The sequence below is a fragment of the Amblyomma americanum genome, chromosome 8 (assembly GCF_052857255.1).
Source record: "Amblyomma americanum isolate KBUSLIRL-KWMA chromosome 8, ASM5285725v1, whole genome shotgun sequence".
NCBI classification, from domain to species: domain Eukaryota; kingdom Metazoa; phylum Arthropoda; class Arachnida; order Ixodida; family Ixodidae; genus Amblyomma; species Amblyomma americanum.
The window spans coordinates 11,798,329-11,817,736 of NC_135504.1; the positions used below are offsets into that span (position 1 = coordinate 11,798,329).

Here is a 19,408-nt window from a genome sequence, read left to right on the forward strand (position 1 = left end):
AAGCCCACCTGAATCACGTGACCACGAGTGGGATGTTCTCGCGAGCCGAGCTCCTACTAATTCCTGGCCGACGTCGCTCTTTAAAACCCGAGCCAGCTGGAGAATATTCTTATTGGTCTGAAGGTGAACACGTGAGCTTTTCGCTGCGAACCTTAAACGACAAATGCGCGCCTGTTCACTCCAGTGTGCCGTAAACAACTATCGCCGCAAGGGGAAAAAAAAGTGAAATTAGCTCTTTGCAAGACTGGCTTCGCCATTCGCAACGCTGTCCAAGGAGAAGACAGCTTGCCAGGGGGACGTGCAAAGTTCGAAGGAAATCGGAAGGGGGGGGGGGGGGGGGTTGCAGGAAGAAAGGCTCGGTGAGGGCTGGATTAAGTTGCGAAAGGGGGAGGCTTACTTAAAGACCGGCTCCCGTCGTCTTGGCTGGCTCTGTCGTCGACTAATGAATGCAAAGAGAGCCTCGTACGAGCACAGTCGTCGTCCTGGGTATGGCGCAATCGGGCATGGTCGCCCCTGCCGAATCTGCGGTCGCCGACCCCGGCGCACGCGCTGGGTCTAAAATGGTAGAACTCTTGGATCTGTGCGCTGGTTAAAGGCGCCCGGGAAAGAAGGCCCTGGGAGCATTTAGAATGGAGGTGTGTTAGGCTTAATCATTCGAAGAGTGAAAGCAATACTTCGGAAATTGTATGCAACTTTGTGCGGCGCGATGCAGTTAAGACGGCTTAGAAGGGAATAGGATTGTGATTCTACGACGAGTAGCGCAAGCGCCGAGCTGCCATTGAAAATTAGTCTGGGTGTTGTTCATTGAACTTAAAGTCATGTATAGTACAAAATAAATAACTTCTTGAACGAACGAATCAATAATAACGTAGTAGAAGCTGTGCATCGTAGGGGGCCGGATGCTCTGGAATTGTGGCTATCGTGCCTCCTGCAGTTAATAAAGCAATTAGCGGCACGGCAGCTTACGTAACTAACTTCTGCTTAGCTAATTAGTCGGCGAAAAGAGATTCTTACTCGTATTCCATACTTCATGCCGGGAAAGGTCTCGACAGAGAACATAGACCAGTACCCGACACGAGTTCTTTGGAGCGAAGTTGCCTAACGCGCCCGCTGAAAGCGCAGCAGTAAATCTGTCGGGCGAGCCGTTGAAGACAGGTATTTAAGAAAGCGATTTCACAATACCTGGTTCCCCTTTAATCTACGAAGGGCTTACTTTTTCAAAGAGCCGTTTCTATTTCCATTGAAAAAATCTTGCATAATCGGCTTTCTTTGCTCTGTTCATTTCCCCTATCGCTTGATCAGAACGTTTGTCCAGAATCGTACCGTAAAGATGTCGAAACCTTGGATGTATACTTTTCTTTTACCTCATTCGCTCGCAAAATCTATTTAATCACAATCACATGGATATTGCACTGTAGAAATGCGAGGCAGCGCCAGCATTTCGGGCGTCATTTTCAACCATTTTTTTCTTGAGCAGCTCAATGGAGCTCAGTGACGTGTTGTGCCAAAAACTGGTTGGAGATTTGCCATAAAAAAATAAATCAGAATTTGCAACGCGAGTTTAGAATAAGAAAATGTGCACCACGCCTAACATTTTGACGAGTGGCTTTGTATAACTGTTTACATGAATTCTGAGTTATCGTCATCACTTTCTTGTCTCACAGGTGAATGAAGTCTGGGAGCCTTTTCCTTAGTGTTCGAAATAATATACAGATTTTGTTGTTGATAATTGGTTTTTCTGTGAATAAACTTCAGTATTTCATCGCTGTCAGTTGCATCCAACACCTCTCACGGGGTTTCCATGCCTACGTGTATTTCCTTCGCATCTTTGTTTTAAATGTAGAAATGCATTCTGAGGCTTTTGCGCTCAATTTTCAGGGAACCAGCTTAGCCACCGCACTGAGGGCATCACCTACACAGCAATCGAATGTAGCCCGCATATTTAAAGCGTACATTTTACTCATCACCGCGTATTAACATCTTCTGAAAGATGTTAAGGTTCTGAGCACGTGCAATGACGAAAATTCACGAGATCTTCTCGAAGCATTTTTTTATGAAGAGGAAAGCAACAGACTGCGTCAGCAACACATCATTCGCTGTGTATAATAGTGTAGTGCCTTTTTCGAAGCCACGCTGATATGATTTCTTTCCTACCTGCAATTTTCGAGGCCCTTATGCGCCTCTGCTGGCAATATCCGTATAATTGCATGTGTCTAAAGCAACTATCAGTCGTACCTTTGCGCTCGTCCCGTTCTTGTCTCACCTGAGAAGGCCTCTTATGCGCAGTCCATCTCGCTGTATTAACGCTTAGTGGATACTACATACGTGACCGCGTAGCTCATGTTATCTAGTAGGTTATCGGGGCTTTATGTGTTATATGGTTGGAAAACAAGTAGTAGACGAAGAAAGAAAAAATTGGAGCGGACACTTAAGCTCCGCCTTAAGGGTATGACGCGATAGCGTAAATGGTTTAATGTCCATATATGCAGAAGGTCGTTCTCTACTCTACATTCACAGACCCCTGCGAGTCCTCATACCACTCCTGGCGCAGTGGCGCAGCGGGTAAGCGATGCGCCACTGCCCTGCGATGGCAGGTGCTCCCAGCGGTGGGCCTTGTGTGGTCCAGGTTGATCTTCCGGAGTGACTAATCAATAATTTGACTGCCCCTGCCACGATGGGCAGTTTGCTCACTATCCAATGGACAGGTTCTGATACCGCCGCAAGGTCACATGACCTAGGTGGCTCACCTGCCTCCTAGGTTGCTCTCTGGGCACCACCTGCCAGAGCCATAATAATAATAATTGGTTTTTTGGGGAAAGGAAATGGCGCAGTATCTGTCTCATATATCGTTGGACACCTGAACCGCGCCGTAAGGGAAGGGATAAGGGAGGGAGTGAAAGAGGAAAGGAAGAAGGAAATGCCGTAGTGGAGGGCTCCGGAATAATTTCGACCACCTGGGGATCTTTAACGTGTACTGCCAGAGCCATGCCCGTGGTTTTTCGCTCACAGAGCAGAAAACGCTTACGCCGACCACGGATTTTCTGAGTAACGGTGCATTTAACACTATCGCATTATTCTTTACAAAATATATGAGCTCCTGTTTGACCCTCCGTAAAAAAAAAAGAAGAAGAAGAAGAAGAAGAAGAAGAAGAAGAAGAAGAAGAAGAGCCGAGGAAACGCGCTGCGCCCTGTCAGCATACGAAAGCGTATTCATTTTGAACAGATTTCTTCAGAACTATTGCGCAGCGTTCCGCCGGTATATCTGCATCTATTTTTTTTGCATTAGCCAGTATACTCTGTGCTTTCTAATAAATTTCAGTTTCAATAAACTCCGCACTCGTCACGAACATCATTCATTTCACTGCTTCGTAGCAAAACCGCGGCGCGACGGCAACTCCGAGTTCGGCGAGGTTTTCCTCGAACGCCTACTTGAAATCCTCTTTACGTCACATCTCACGCTACGAGGGATGCAGCTATAAGAGACGCGAAGAATCCGAGCACCTGCCGACGCGACGAATCCAGTTCCCCTCGTCCGCCTCTTTCTTTCGCGCCTCGATCGTGAAGTGCAGAAAGCGAGGCGACCAAAACAAAGAGCTATAAGAAGCAGCTACTCGCGCCCCAGCTTAAAAAAAAGACACCAAAAAAAAAGCCCGCTTGGCTGCTTTCGCAAAACAGCGCGTAGGCGTTCGTCACGCGTTCTGCTTCCTCCCTTCCCGGATTTCTCCTCTTTCTTCACTTCTTGCCTTCATCCCCTGTTACTTTCTTTCTTTTCCCTCTGGCGCGTGAGCGATTCCACTGACGCCGTTGTCTGCGTTCCCACCTCATCATCTCTCGAAAACGCAATTAACGCCCTGTGACGCTTATCCCGAGCACACTTTCTCCCACGAGCGCCCCTCCTCCCCCTCCACTTTTTTTTTTACCCCGGGGATCGGCGGCTTCTGTTTAACCGGATACTCTTTCCCACGACTCTTCCCACAGGTCCGTCCTCTTTGCGCACTCTCTCCGTCCGGCCTTCCAGAAATCGGGCTATCTCTACGTAGGATTGCCGCCACATTCCAAATTGCTCTCCGGACGCCCTCTCCACCAAAATTCTCTCTCTTACTCACTTTCTCATCTCCCGAAGCCGTTCCGGAGGTCTGGCCCTTGTGTGTGCATGTACGCCTAGGTCATCCTTGCGCGCACTTCATTAATTGATTGATCGCGCAACGCCTGTCGTCTTCCTCTCCGGCTGCATGGCCGTTCCTGAACACAACGGCAGCTCCCTCCCTCTTTTCACCTCTATCTCCCTTTCGGGCACGTTACCGACCCCACCGACCCTATCCCCTTCCCGCCGGGGCCGGCTCTCTAGCCCGGTGGCTCTGCATTACTTCGCTGCTCTGGCTTGCGGAGGATATCGGCTTGAAGTTAATGTGATTAAAACGCGCCAGGGTCCTATAAAAGCGCGCTAACACCTCTTTCCCGCCCGCCCACGTACGCTACTCGCATCCTTTTTGCCTCGCTATTTTATGACCCATCTCATCTTTGCCATCGTTCTCTCTCATCTTCCCTGTTTCTTTTTTTTCATCCCTTTTTTCTTCCTTGCTCTTTTTTTGTAGCCCTCGGTAATCTCGGACTGGGTTTTCTTCATCACTCACTACGAGTTTCACCGCCTTACTTAGTCCTTTCCGTAATCAGTTTCTTCTAATGTCAACACTCTCGGGGCCTTGCGGCGTAGCGGTGACTACATTCGAGGCACCCACGAGCGGTTAAAAGAAAAGAAAACGAAGACCTCAGCAAAAATTGACGTTATATTTAACGTGAAAAGTGTCTCTGCGAGCTGTGGAGAATAACCACACACACGCACACACAAAAAAGCGAAAAATTTGAAACCATGGTCGAGAGCGTGGGAAAGTATGTTTGCGGTATTACTTCACAGCTCAGTACGCGTTGCGAAAAACAAACATTCAAAAACAAGAAAGAGACCTCGGTATTTCAGAATTACGGCCCAGATGTGGATCTTTTTCTTGTGCGACCTTTTCGGGGATCATATTATAACCGGCGACAGGCTTTACCAACTTATCGTGGAGACAATCTATTTCAATCCATGGACGTGTCCTCCGGCCTCGGTAATCCACTTCATTCTGCTCAGCGCCCCTTGCGGTGGCATACAGCGGCGTCCTTATACTTAAGGATTTAGTTGAGAAACCTCTTACGAAACCAGAGTGCGGTCACGAGTAGGCGGTAATGTCTTCCTCGCTGTCGTTCTCCATCGCCTGCCTTTCATCTCAGGGGTGTGGTATCCTGATTTAAACAAAAGGCTTTGTTGAAAGTGACCTCAGCACCGGCGATATGGCGACGAGGGGCTCTAAATTCTGGATACAAACGCGGTTCCCTTCACGGCAGCATGCCCGGACTACAACGCGGTTTGCACCGCACTCAATATGGTAATTGAGTTGTAGAGTGAGCAATGGCTTTGTCTGGCATCAAACCAGACGCATATGTACCTACATACCTAGCCTTTGTTTCAGTCATCGGTTGAATGAATGGAGTGACATGGTTTTTGGGGAACTCGGCTGCGTTCTGTCATTCGTTTACCTTCTGTTTTCGTCCGCGGCACTAATTGCACGAACAAAAGCCTCGTTTGCTAAACAAAGCCAGGACAGACGTTGCGCACAGTGCCTGTGACGCAAACACGGGCTCGCAAGGCCGGGCTGGGACGCAATTTTAATCCTGGCTTATGGCGCTCCTTTACACTTTTGTAGGATTAAATCCTGACATCAAGCTGGCCGCCGGGGAGGGCTTATGGTCATTCAGCGCACTCGTGCGCGCACAAAAAAAAAAAATAAAGAAGACACGAAACAAACGTGTTCCAAAGGCTTGGTTCTCAAGAAAGCGCAAGACGTATATGGCCGTTGTTATGTGTGTGCATTCTCTTAGTTTTGCTTTAGCTTTTTTCGCCTTCTGTTATTAGAAGTTTGAAATCCATGGCTGTCCTTCTCCTTGTTGATTTTATTCCAACTTTCATTTCCTGCTTGACGTTCGCGCGCTCGTCCGGTTTTGGCGTAAATCCGCCTGCCTCCCACGCACGGATTGTTCTGGACACGCGCGCGTTTTTTTCTTGCTTTTTTGTTCAACACTTGCTTCGCTCTCGCCTCCTAAATTTGCTCTTGCGTTCCTTTGCCTTAGGCGAAGAGCGACTACTGCCCTCCGCCTCTCTCCACTCCCTTCTTTCCCTTTCCTTCTTTCTCTCCTTTATTTCCCTCCAGCAGTCCCCTATAATTCTGGCTCTGCTTCTACCCTTCTTCCCCTGTTTCTCTAATTTTCCTTTTTTCTTCTTCGCTTCCCCTCCGTGTGTACGGGGGCGCGAGCGCCTAATCCGTTGTGCAAATCACTTCGATTGGCCTTCCCTATGCGCCCCCTTTCCCCCTATGACTCTCTCCTCGGCGCATGCGCAACAGCCGCTCCCGCTTCTGTTTCCGCTAGGCGACGCTGCTGCTGGTTCGGCGGCGGCCTCATTCGCAGCTTTCGGTCGCCCGACCAACGAAGACAACGACGCTCTTGCTTCTCCCGCGGTCGTTATTGCCACGGGCATTAGTTCCCGGAGCAGGGAGAGAGGGGGAAGGGGGAGAGAGAGGGGCGTCGTCGCGTGCGCGGCTGTGCAATACTTAGGGCTAACAGGAATGATAGCCGTAACCTCCCCGCTTCTGGAGGGGGGGGGGGGGGGGGGGGCGGGGGGGGGCTGCGTGCGCTTGCAAAGTGTGCTGCTGGATGCGCAAACAGATGGCTGCGGCACGAGAAAGTCGGGATAATTAAGACAAGCGCTGACTCGGGACTGTTCCTCCCATCTCTTTCTGCGCTAAGGAATGGACATGGCGGAACCGTGGGGGAAAACTTTCATTCATTTATTTCGTTTATTGTCACATTAAAGCATGAAGGTGTCATATTAGGTGGAAAGAAGTGTTGGGAGGTGGGACATTCATTCGCATACAGGTAGTAACGACCTATAAGACAACGTGGTATTAGAACGCTGTCAAGGATTACTCGCAAAGTATAAGCGGCGAGAATTTTGTCTTCTTTTTTTTCCTTCAAGTGGTTTTTATCGGCACGCGTACTCGCTTTAACAGTGTTTACGTTCATTGCAGAAATGAAAATAAATTGTCCTCTTGTGCGTACACTGAGGTATTATTTCTTGTACCTGTTCTGTATTAATAAAGAAAAGTTATCCTGGCCTGAAAATAAAGGAAGAATTCGTATACGCCTTTAGTTATATATATTCCTTTTTACCTTAAGTAATGGCTTTACGAGGTAGACACTGTGTAGCATTTACATTAGCTCTACTCGATTGATTTTTTTTGTAACTGTTTTAATTGTGTTCTCATTTGATGTTACTTACTGTATTCGTTGTCCTAATTGCCTTCATTGTATGTTTATATACATGTTTTACTAGATTTGTTCTTTTTTTCATTTTCAACCTCTTTGTCTGTTCTTGTATTGTGCTGCGTACGTCGCCCCCCCCCCCCTCCCCCCACCCGTATGTAATACCCTGTGAAGGGTCCTTAAGGGATCAATAAATGATGAAATGATGATGGTTGTTTCTTAACTGTGACCACATCTTTTCTTCCTGTCACAGCATTATTTCTTATCCTGCATGGTACAAGAACGGATTCAAGCCTTAAAAATTTCGTCTTCCCTTTGCACTATCCTTTGTTCGTCTTGCAATGTCATAACGGACTTGCGGCACCGCTGTTTGTCTACGCTGGCTTAACTCGAATTGCAAATCCCTTCAGTAACGTGACACTGATAACCTCAGGCGCTGCATATTTCACCCCGCAGAGCTGACAGGCATGCGTCGTGCAGCTTTCTCGAAAGCAACCATTATCGAGGATTCGATTATACGCCTTCGAACTTTCGTAACGACCGCCGGCTTCGACGCATCCGTCTCGAGCTTAGCGCCCAGTGTTGCCCAATGATTGCGTAACCAGGCGTTGCTGTACCAGGCGTTCTCCATCGTTGATGGGAACATGGGTGGGTGGCTTGCTAACGACCGGTGTGAGGCGTTCGCTTGCCACCTATTCGATGCTCGTGGTTCGCTTATCCGCTGGTTGGCTAAGATGTAAGCAAGGACGTATAGCAGGCGCCTAATGCGTTCGATCCTTGCAGTTGGAGAGACCACTAGAGGGACCTTCGTGACGGTGGCTGCGTGATTTGTTCGAGGTTAATGCCCAGATGTGAATTCTCGCTTGCTTTTCTAGCATTCTGTATGGCGCAGGGGGAAACAGTACAGGATTTTCTCTGTTGTCGGCGTAGTACGTCGTTACAGAAAACTCGCGCGTTTACAATTACTGCGCTATTTCTTTTCCTCAAGAAACAAATTTCATTTCCTTATTTTGAGACACTTGCCCCGCCGCGGTGGCTCAGTGGTTAGGGCGCTCGACTACTGATCCGGAGTTCCCGGGTTCGAACCCGACCGCGGCGGCTGCGTTTTTATGGAGGAAGAACGCTAAGGCGCCCGTGTGCTGTGCGATGTCAGTGCACGTTAAAGATCACCAGGTGGTCGAAATTATTCCGGAGCCCTCCACTGCGGCACCTATTCTTCCTTTCTTTCACTCCCTCCTTTATCCCTTCCCTTACGGCGCGGTTAAGGTGTCCAATGATATATGAGACAGATACTGCACCATTTCCTTTCCCCAAAAACCAATTATTATTATTTTGAGACACCGGCGGAACCCGCTGCGGTGGCTCCGTGGTTAGGGCACTCGGCTACTGAACCGGAGTTCCCGGGTTCGAACCCGACCGCGGCGGCTGCGTTTCGCTGGAGGCTTAACTCAAAAGACGCCCGTGTGCTGTGCGATGACAGTGCGCGTGACAAATACTGCACCATTTCCTTTCCCCAAAAACCAGTTTCCAATTTCCACCGGCGAACGTGAGCGATATGCAAGTGCGCCGGAGCGTTGCTGTCGCGTTGAAACGCAAACTCCGCGACTTCCGGGATCAAACCCGCGAATTTGGAATTAGAACGGCGTAGCCACTGAATGCTCGAGTACGCGGCGGGTTAGCACTCCGTCTACCGGAAACGCAGCAAACAGTACTGCAGCAAATTCAAGTCCAACCGAAATAATAATAATAATTGGTTTTTTTGGAGGATGGAAATGGCGCAGTATCTCTCATATATCGTTGGACACCTGAACCGCGCCGTAAGGAGAAGGATAAAGGAGGGAGTGAAGAAAGGAAGAGGGTCCGTAGTGGAGGGCTCCGGAATAATTTCGACCACCTGGGGATCTTTAACGTGCACTGACATCGAACAGCACACGGGTGCCTTAGCAAGTTTTGCCTCCATAAAAGCGCAGCCGCCGCGGTCGGGTTCGAACCCGGGAACTCCGGATCAGTAGCCGAGCGCCCTAACCACTGAGCCACCGCGGCGGGTCCAACCGAAATCGCAGACATCCCTTTCAAAAATAGACTTTCTATAGACAAAAGTCTACAAACAATGTATGGCCATAAATCTATAGATCGTCTGTAGACTGTCTATAGGATTTGTATTGTCTATAGACACTTCTTTACTGTTTATCTATAGAGTGTCTGTAGACTTTATAGACGGAAGTCTATGGACAGTCTATAGACTGTCTAAAGAAATTTTTGTAAGGGATGGTTTCCCTCTCTAAAGGAAAAAAAATTCTCCTTTCTAAACACGGCCGCTATAACTCAACCGCTCTCTGGACGTACAGCCGTTCGGTGACAGCGTGCACAGCCTTCATTAAGACCAGAGACAGTGGCGGCGGAGGCATGCATGCAATCATTGGCGTCCACCACTTGCCCCGTTCGCTCCCGACGACGAGCAGCGCGCGAGGCCCAGCAGAGAGGGCACGAGAAGGGGGGAAAGGCCTGTTTGGAGGAGAAGGAGAGGTGGAATCGGGATGAGGTCGTTTTCCCGAGAGCGGGCAAGGAAACCAAGGGCGCCGGGAATTGAGCGAGCCTCCGCCCTTCACTAGTTGCGTCGCATCATTCCCCCCTCTCCCACCTTCCTCCGCTCTCCTCCGTCGGCGACATTGCGTTGTATGGGATCGAGGAACGCGAAACAACCCGGCCTAGTGGGTCGCTCGCACCGATCTCCATCGTCGTCCCGTCCCTGCCGCGGAGGTGGTCGCTGTGGTGGTGGCGGTATTGAAATGCCACGTCGCGTACGTGCGCCAGGCTCTTCGTAGGGGACCTATCTTTTGCAAATGGGATTTTTTTTTTTCGGCGAGCGCGCCTGATGTCAGTTGTAACGCCCTGCGACGGCGGCTGCGTTAGAGCGAAACACGGCGGCGGGGAAGTTCGTTGTTGCGCGGTTTGTTGGGGGACTCCGTAATAATGCGGTTTCAGGACGGCTTAATGTGGACTGGGAGGCTCCGCAGTGAAGAGGCCATAGGTAGAAAGGGAATAGGGTTGCTGCGAGTACCGGGGATTGTACACGAGAGTTCCTCTGTGTTGGGCGGAGAGTATAATTACTGCACGACGCGCCTTTTATGGGACAAAGAAAAAAATATACAGGACAGAATGTTGGCAAACGTTGAAGCCACGTGTGCGGACTATCTGAGATGCGAGAGCAAGTGACACTGCGTTGGAAGGGGAACTCGTAAATACGGACCTATGTCGAAAAGGAAGCCGGGAAGTGCCCGGGAGGGGGGGGGGGGGAGAGTTGGATGGGGAATGTGTAAAGGTAGAGGAGGAGGAGGATACGACTCCAGCTTCCCCTGGCGGCACCAAGCGGAAATGGCCTTGACTTCACTGGTCTAGCATTTCGTCGGAAATCAACCGCCCTGAATCGCAGTGTGGGGCGAATTATTTTCGGAAGCGCCTGGCACAGCGGCTGTGGCTTTGGTTAAACATGTGGACTCAGGCTGTCGCGTAAGGCTTGTCCGTAGTGTTTATAAAGGCAGAGGCAAACTGGACAAAGTTAAAAAAAAGTGAAAACATCGTCGCGGTGAGGAATAAACGGTAAATAAGCGCATGAACAGTTGGCAGTCCTTTTTCAAGTAATGATAAAAGTAACACTTGATAATATCGTGGAGAAATGTGGGTCAAGCAATAAGGCTTGCTCGATGTTGACCTTTCCTCAACCCTTACATGTTCTTGCACATAACAAGTCATGTGCGTAGTTTCGATTTAACCTTCAAATCAAATCAAGTTCATTAAACACGCCTTGCTTGCCTCTTTCTTTCCTGAATCTGTAATATTCAACAACGCATGCGTTCTCTGCGGTTTCTCTTTTTTTTGTGGTTGGGGGGCTATCTTGCATTTTCGCCGACACAAACTTGCCTGAGCTCACGCGTCGGGAGCAATCAAATCAAAGACAGATATACCGCGTATGAAGCGAATAAGCGGCGGCGGAAAAGAAAAGAAAATCGCCGTACTCAAATACCACACCATTTCCTCAACACTTGCAGTCCGACTCTTTTGCCTATTAGTCGTCGTGCTTAACCGCGCATTTTTGTTTTCTCGGCGTTTATACCGTACACTACTGCCGGCACGTGTGCGTTGCAGGCACACCTCATTAAATGGTTTCGCTTCATGAAGGTCGGCTTCTGCCCTGAAATATATCCAATTAGTGCCGGAAGCTTTACAAAGCGCGAATCTAAAGCATTCGCTATCCACGGAATTCGGCCTGACCGCGAGTGTACGGCACTCGAGTGATATTGCGTGACATTTAGGTTAGAAAAAGATTTCGGTTTTTCGGTTAAATGTCCAAGGTCGCTAAAGCCCTTCTCTCAGCCGCTTTAATACGAAACGGAAGAGGCCCCCGTCTTCGCCATGAGGCGTGCAAAAGTTGGGGTAGGACTAGACACCATGCATCCATTGCACTGATGACTTGTTCTTTATGGATTACATCGGGGCTACTTAAACATCGTAGGCTCGGGCATCAAGTCTATGAATCATTCAGATTCACCTTACGATGTCTGCCTGGAAAGGGAGCCCAAGTGGATTGCGTGTGCTGCCTCCAACACACCTCATTTAATAGTATACGTAACAGTATCCCGTAGTATCCACAAGGAACAACCTAGCTTCGCTTTGTGGCGGTAACAAAGACAACAAAATAAAAAGAGCTGGCAGTCTTCGTGTCTCTTCCTTTGATGCCAAAAGAATAATAGCAGTATTGATATTCCCCCTCTCCCGTTTCACTCTCGCTACTTCATAATACACAACACACTTGACGGGCCTACACAAGCCGTGCCCTTCTGGCTTATACAGGGTGTGTCAGCTAAGATGTTCTGCAATTTTTTAAGATAAGCTTTTTGATAGAAGGTTGTTTTTTTTTCGGCACAACACTCTCAGCAGTATAGCGCATCACAATACAGCTAAGACGTGCTGACAAACTAAGGAGCATATCGCATGTCGTCATTGGCTGCATATTGCATCCAATTTCAGCCAGTGGTGAGATCTGCTCGCCAACCACCCAATCGACGGGTCGAAACTACCCTCCCACGAAGCTCCCTCGGCGGAGTAATGGGACAAGCTGTGGGCCAGTTAAAGAAAAACAACGCAGCTGGCCCTCATCACGCGAGTTCAAGAGGTCGCCCCGACCGGAGGCCATCCTGGACTCGCCCCAGCCCCTAACTAATCCCTTCCATTTTGTGGCAATAAAGTTGTAACAACAACCACCCCTTGCCACAGACGCTTGAAAGTCACGGGGTATATCTGAACGACCACCGACAGGGGACCAAATGGAAGCGAAATGGACAACGGAGAATGGACAGTTTATAGAATACGGCCCCGGTGGTCGTGTTCTTTCAGTCGCCATCGGTGCTTTCGCTGGTATCTTGGCGTGCTACGGTTCGCTGGCTCACCGGTCGTCGCCCGCATCGTTGAAACTGCTCACTGTCAATGAACGGCTCGCGCAGCCTCTTCCGCGAAACACCTGCGAGCCCGTATGCGTAGCCACGCGAGGGAGCTGCTGGCGCAACGCGTCCGCTAATCCCGCACGCCAACGCCAATGCGGGTGGAGCAGGGACCGTGTCGAGGGCACGCGGTGTATGTATTGCGGGGCGGCTGCTTTGTCGGAGGTCACCGGTACGCGACACAGTCTGTCCCTGCACGCGCCCCGACGTACGGGAGGAGGCAGCGGCCTCGCCGCGTGCGAGAGCGAGTTCGTTGAACTGCTCTATTGACGAGTTCGCCCTCGACAGCGTAAGGACGCAAGCCCCAATCCTCCTTCTCTTCCGCTTCCCCTCCCTTATGCTGTTTCTCGCCTGATGTCAGCCCGGCGCACCTGTTCATCGCTGAAGCAATGAAGTGCGCGTTGTAGCATTCTTTCATCATTTTTTATTCTTTCTATTCGTATCAACGCATACCGGACTCCCACTGCACGCGTAACTCCCTGCATGTTCTTCCCTCCTTTATTTTGTTTTCCCTCCTTAGTCACTTTCCTTTCTTTCACTTCTTCATTCGCCCTTTCTGTCGTTCTGACTTTTTTCTTTATTTCCTCCTGATTTTTTCCTTGTTTTCCCTTTAAAAGAGTACCTTGTTTTCTTTTCCTCCTGCCTTCTTTCCTTCTTTGCTGTCTTTCAGCACTTGTTTTTTTTAGTTCTTTTGTTCCTGGTTTTCGCGTCGTATGATTACGCCAGTAATGCCCTTCGTCTAGAAGTTAGTGCACTCCTGCAAATCAACCCGCATGCCTGCAGCGCTATAGCAGCAGAGCATACCTGTTTCAGCGAGCCGTTTCAACGATTAAAGTCTATCAGCTGCAAAATTTGGCAACGCTTTTAAAAAAAGCTCCAGTGAAAGAGAACAATCAGAAAAAGGAGAAAAAAAAGACGAAAGTGAAATAAACACCATGCACAGCTAGAATATTCAGTTCTACGTTCTTGTCTCCAAAATATTTTTTCTTTCTTTAATTAATATTTGATTTATTACACTAAAATCATTCATTACCTTGCAACCAGTTCATTCTCTTCTCCTGGCCCTCCTCACTGAACCCTAGCAAATCCTCGTTCGTGGGTGTGGACCTTGTCGCTAACGAAACAACAACAACGCCTGTTTATGTGCACATATGTCTATTCCAGTTCGTTCGTTGCTTTCAGCGCAAAGATGTCAGATGACAACGATCTTGTGTGATAATAATTTTGGCGATTATAATAATAAAAAAGGACGTCTAAGATGACAAGATCGGCGCGCTTCCTTTTCGGGCAAGCGTTGCATTATGTATCTTCCAGCGCTGGCTGAAAGATGCCAATCACCGTCATATTGAGACAGTCGCTTTGTCCTCTGATAGGCAGGCGAGATTGGCATCCTGCACTGCGCACTAGGGAATGCAACATATGAACGGATCGGCTCGCTGTCAAGTCGCATTCGTCTGACAGATGCGCTTTCACGTATCCTTTGCGGGTGGCTTTATATAACGACGCGACCAGCCCGAAAAGGGATTGTGATCTGGACGAGATGGACACGTGTCTGGGCGGTGTCTGCGGTGCAGCTCACAACCGGGGTCGGTGACCTGCAATTCGAACGTGGAGGCGTCCACTTCGCCTACGACGTACGGTTATACGTTGTCATACAGTCGCGCTCAGTAGTACCTAAAACGCACGGGCTGCGAGTGTAGAGTGATATCTGCTGTGCATGAATATTTCAAGGGACCCGATGCGCATTGAGGAAGGTCCTATACCCTTCTCGGTGTCAGCTATTGGCGGAAATTGTAGCCACTGCGCTATTTCTGCTTCGTGAAAGATACTCCGACCGCACCTTGTGTGTTGAAAGTCGTACTTGGGACGACTGTATACACGGGCAGGGACACTTTATTTTTCGTTCTTTTTATAGCCCCACAATAATTTTTATATACATTCTGCGATTTGCACTGCATTAAAATTTTCGCTACCGCACAACCAACCGCTCCTGTTACCAATGCCTTCAGGCTCTAATCTTGTACCTGTAACTGTCGCTTGTGCAGCTAGTGAGACGTTATAGCCCAACCTTTCCGCGCTGTGTGGTAAACAGTCTATGTGGCACCAGTGTGCTCGCGCAGGGAGTCAGCAAGAAATAGGGGAGTCGCGTTTTATTTTTGAATATCTTTATTGCAGTCTACATTCAGACGCAATACCACTACTGCCAGCTTGGGCGAGTTGATACAACATGATGTGGAAATGGACTGTAAAAGGCATTGAACCAAGAAATACAAGTGACACGAATATATACGAGGTGACACAACAGTGCTTTTGTGGTCCCTGTACTTTTGGCGTCCCTGCCTTTTATTGTACAGCTTCGAATTTTGTTTTTTAAAGCTGTTTTTGAAATCGATCTAAAACTTCTCCATTGACACAAACTTATTCCTCAAGCCAATAATTAGAAATTTAGCTTATTCGACTTAAATAATAAATTAAATTCGAACAAAGGAAAAATGCTGCAGACTAGGTCACGTGACTCTAAACAACCCTCAGTTGGTTTCGCGCGGCTAGGACATTCTGTGTTTTCTTTAAAATCTCGGTTACATTTAGCTGGGACACCTGGTATACCTACACTTGCATTCTGTGTTGTGACCTAACGGCAAAAGTACTGTTCTGAGGCGTCAATAACGCGTTTTGCATATACATGAGAAGAAAGTTTGAGAATGTTCGGCTTTATGTTCGACCTCGGGCTCACCGCAGTTTCCGGGCGGCGTTCACTTGAATTTTCCGAGAATAGGAGCTAAAAGTATTTCACGCTTGAAAATAAACTGTCAATCTGTATTGACTGACGTCAGCTGCAACTTCCGCGTCGCGGCCCTATTTCACAAGATTACAGCACAGGCGGCTGGCGGCTGCGGCCAACCAGAACTTTTCTTTGGCATCTGTCACGCTTAGACGACTTTTTCTGTCCGGCTGTTCGTCGCTATATTTTTTTAGCTTGTTGACAGAGGGTGCCGAGTGTTTAGAAAAAATCTGGAACTTGCGAGCTCATTCAGTCTTATATCTCAATGCCGACGTGAGCCTGGGGGGGGGGGGGGGGGGGGTATATTAAATATGCAGGGCTCCGTGAGTGCACTGGTGGAAAACGCGCGACTTAAGCGCCCGTCCCCGCCGCTGTTTTCAACGCCCCCTGGAATTTAATCTCTTCACTGCAGCGACAGTTCCTATCGTGAGAGAATTAGGACGGTGCCGCGGCAGCTGTCGTGATTTAAATAATTAACAGCGGATAATCGAGTCTGTTGAAAAGGGAGCACACGCGACCGACGATTTCCTCCATATTGAATCCGCGTGACTGATTGATTCTTCCTGTTTCATTAGCGGAGCATAACCCAATCAATGGCCGGCTTTCGGTATTCTCCACTCATTACAGGTTCGCTCGTGCGATGTTAATAAGAGTTCCGCGGCACCACCGCGTTTGGTGGTATCTCGTGGAAGAGGCTATGACGTAATGAGGTCTGGCCCTGAGCTTTTGATTGGCGATATTTGCATTTATTTATTCAGTATGCCTACAGCAACCGAAGGCGTTATGCTAGGGGGTAATTACACTAAAAGAACAGAAGTAATTCATGAACGCAACAAAACAGAACATAGTAAAATAAAAACGAAAAAGTATTAACATCACTGGTAGCACATATAGAGAATCCTTAACAAACTTTCAGTTTAGGCTACATCTTTCTGTGCATAACTAGACAGGGCAAACAGCTGAGAATAGTAAATATCAAGTGGGCATGACTTTTTATAAGGCTTCCTGGAAGTTCAGACTTGTGAAATCTGCATTGGGCAACATATCCCAATCATTTATTGTGCTGGAAAAAAAGGAGTATCTCAGCATATTAATCTGGCGGTTATAACTTCTAATTTTCGTTGTATTGTTTCTACTCCTTGAAGCGTAGTGAGGCTCCTCTAAGTAGAGGGTTTTATCGATTCTGGTTTCATTGTTATAGATATTATGCCAGAACTTTGATTTGAATACTTTTCTTCGCTACTTTTCTAAGTAATCTAATTAAACGGTTCCTGTATTCATAAACGATTACAATTTGACTTTTTTGCCGCTCTCTTTTCCTCCAGGAAGAAAATTTCCATATCAAGTGTTGTTTCGTTGGTTCATCTCTGTCTTGATTGATAAATGAAATCCTCGTATGCAGGAATCAAAAATTGGACTGTCCTATATCTACTCTTGCCTGAAGCACAAAAGCGCTACACTGATCTTAGATGGACTGTCCGGCCGTCCCTATCACGAGCCCCATAAATCCATATGTTGTCCATATAGCTCTTATGGATACCATATCGAACATACTCAGACGTTGTAGACTATACGCACATCGCGTATAGAAACATACGGACCCCGTTTAATGTTATGCTTGTCCTATAGGAATTATATAGGAATTATACTAAAAGCATACGGTGCCATACGGAGAGGGTATGGAAATTTTGGACTTGTCCATATTATATGCACTTCATATTCCCATTATTTCACAAGAGTGGCTCATATGAGACGTTTTATCAGGGTCGGTTAATGTCAGAGACGATGTCCAGTGTACGACCGTATTCTCATTAAACCTGGGTTGCAAAAGTCGCACGTGTTCAGCCTGCTGCGTTGGTCGGTTATGTACACTATCTCCTATTGATTTTTCTCTCCGTTGCTTCCCGGCTGTGCAAGTTTGACGTGGAAATTAAAATCTCTAGTTTATTTTATTGTTTTGTATTTCCAGCCTTTTCTTGACTTCCTCTCTTGACTGTAACTGCTGGTTATGTGCGCGGGGGCTGAGAGCTCATCAATCTGCCAAAACGAGGCCTTTTTACGTCTTAATTCTTTACGTAATTTGTGACATGAATGAATTTTGATTTAATTTCGTTATACAGTTGACCCCGGGCAATTATGATTCGAAAGCGACCCAAAAGTTCGGTGCAATTATGCGGAGCTCTAAGCAATGAGAGCTTTCTTAGTACATTCGGTGGCGACGAGCGGCAAACTAGTCAATTCGACTAAACCGGAAGTTTGAATTAAGCGAGATTCTGCCATATATGTTATTAATAATAATAATAATAATTAGTTTTTGGTGAAAGGAAATGGCGCTGTATCTGTCTCATATATCATTGGACACCTGAACCGCGCCGTAAGGGAAGGGATAAAGGAGGGAGTGGGAGAAGAAAGGAAGAATAGGTGCCGTAGTGGAGGGCTCCGGAATAATTTCGACCACCTGGGGATCTTTAACGTGCACTGACATCGCACAGCACACGGGCGCCTTAGCGTTTTTCCTCCATAAAAAATGTTATTCGCCCTTTATAGAAACCGACCGGAAACAAGGAAGAAAGGAACACTTGAGGCTCTTTTTTTTCTGCTTTACGTTTACGGACAAAGAAGAGCAAAAAAGAAAAAAGCCGAGGCAATTTCGTACAGGGCCGGCGTGGAAAGAATGCTCGCTATTCCGCATTTTTCAACTATTTTTTTTCTTTTTTTTAACTATAACTTTCACTTCAATAGTTGGTCCGTCCCGAGAGGAACAAATTCCCCCAAACTAGGTTGCACTTTCGCAGCTCGAATATAGTTTCGTATACGTCGGGGCCACCTCCACTGCTGACTGTTGTCTCGGCGGCGCCGAGCCGCCGTTGAGAGGGCGGGAAATTAAATTTTCGGGATGAACTCAGCCGTCCTTGACGAACGAAGGAAGCGACTGCCTAGAATGCTAAAACGAAACAAAGCATACAAAAATGGGGAGGGATAAAAGGGGAGAGGAGGAGAGACGCTGAAAACGACGTGGTCGTCGTTTTCCTTATTTGTTTACGCTGTCGAATTCGCGGCCTAGAAGTACGAATAAAAGCTCGCCCACGTAACGGGCGTGCGAAGTCCAAGCAGTCCACATGTGGCATTATATAAGCCTACACGAACAGCTGGACGACACTCGGCTTGTCTATCTGAAGTGTAGCGGTCGGAGCTTGTTTCCTATTTTTTTACTTTTTTTTCATGCCCAGTATCTTCATACTTAGAGCCCTACGAAAATTGCTTGAAAGGTGGTGAAAAATAAAAATAAAAACTTAGAGCGGGCGGAGTCTAACGCTGAAAAAAAAAAAAGCTGCTTCTAGTGGCAACGGCAGCGAATGAAGTTCTGGGGGAAGCAGTAATTCAATTAAAAGTGGGCCGACGTTGCTGCCATTCGCGAGATTCGGTAAACAGGATTTGGCAGCTTTTTCCGCCGATGCTGCTCTTTTAATTCTCGCCTAACTTGATATAAGTCCACGAGCGAATAGAAAATAAAGTTGTGCTGAATCGCAGTTCTGGTGAAGGAAGTAGTTATCTTGTTTCATTCTCAGTAGACAGCGTTCCGTGCTAGTTAAAAGAAGCCGTCAAAAAATGATTTTTAAATTTACATTACTCGTTTCTGTGGAGGCCTGCTGGCAGCACCAATCGACATTTCTTGCGGCGTTGCAGTTTTTACCGGTTCTATGCATTCTCTATGACGTCCGGAATAATGCATACTATTTTATGAGGATCGATGATGATGTTTCATATGTCA

General features: G+C 47.8%; 1 protein-coding gene across 3 annotated transcripts in view; it reads left to right on the forward strand.

The window, feature by feature from the left end:
- LOC144100917 (uncharacterized) overlaps positions 1 to 19,408 on the forward strand; it is a 348,220-nt gene that overhangs the window by 293,449 nt on the left and 35,363 nt on the right. The gene's annotated exons all lie outside the window — the stretch shown is intronic.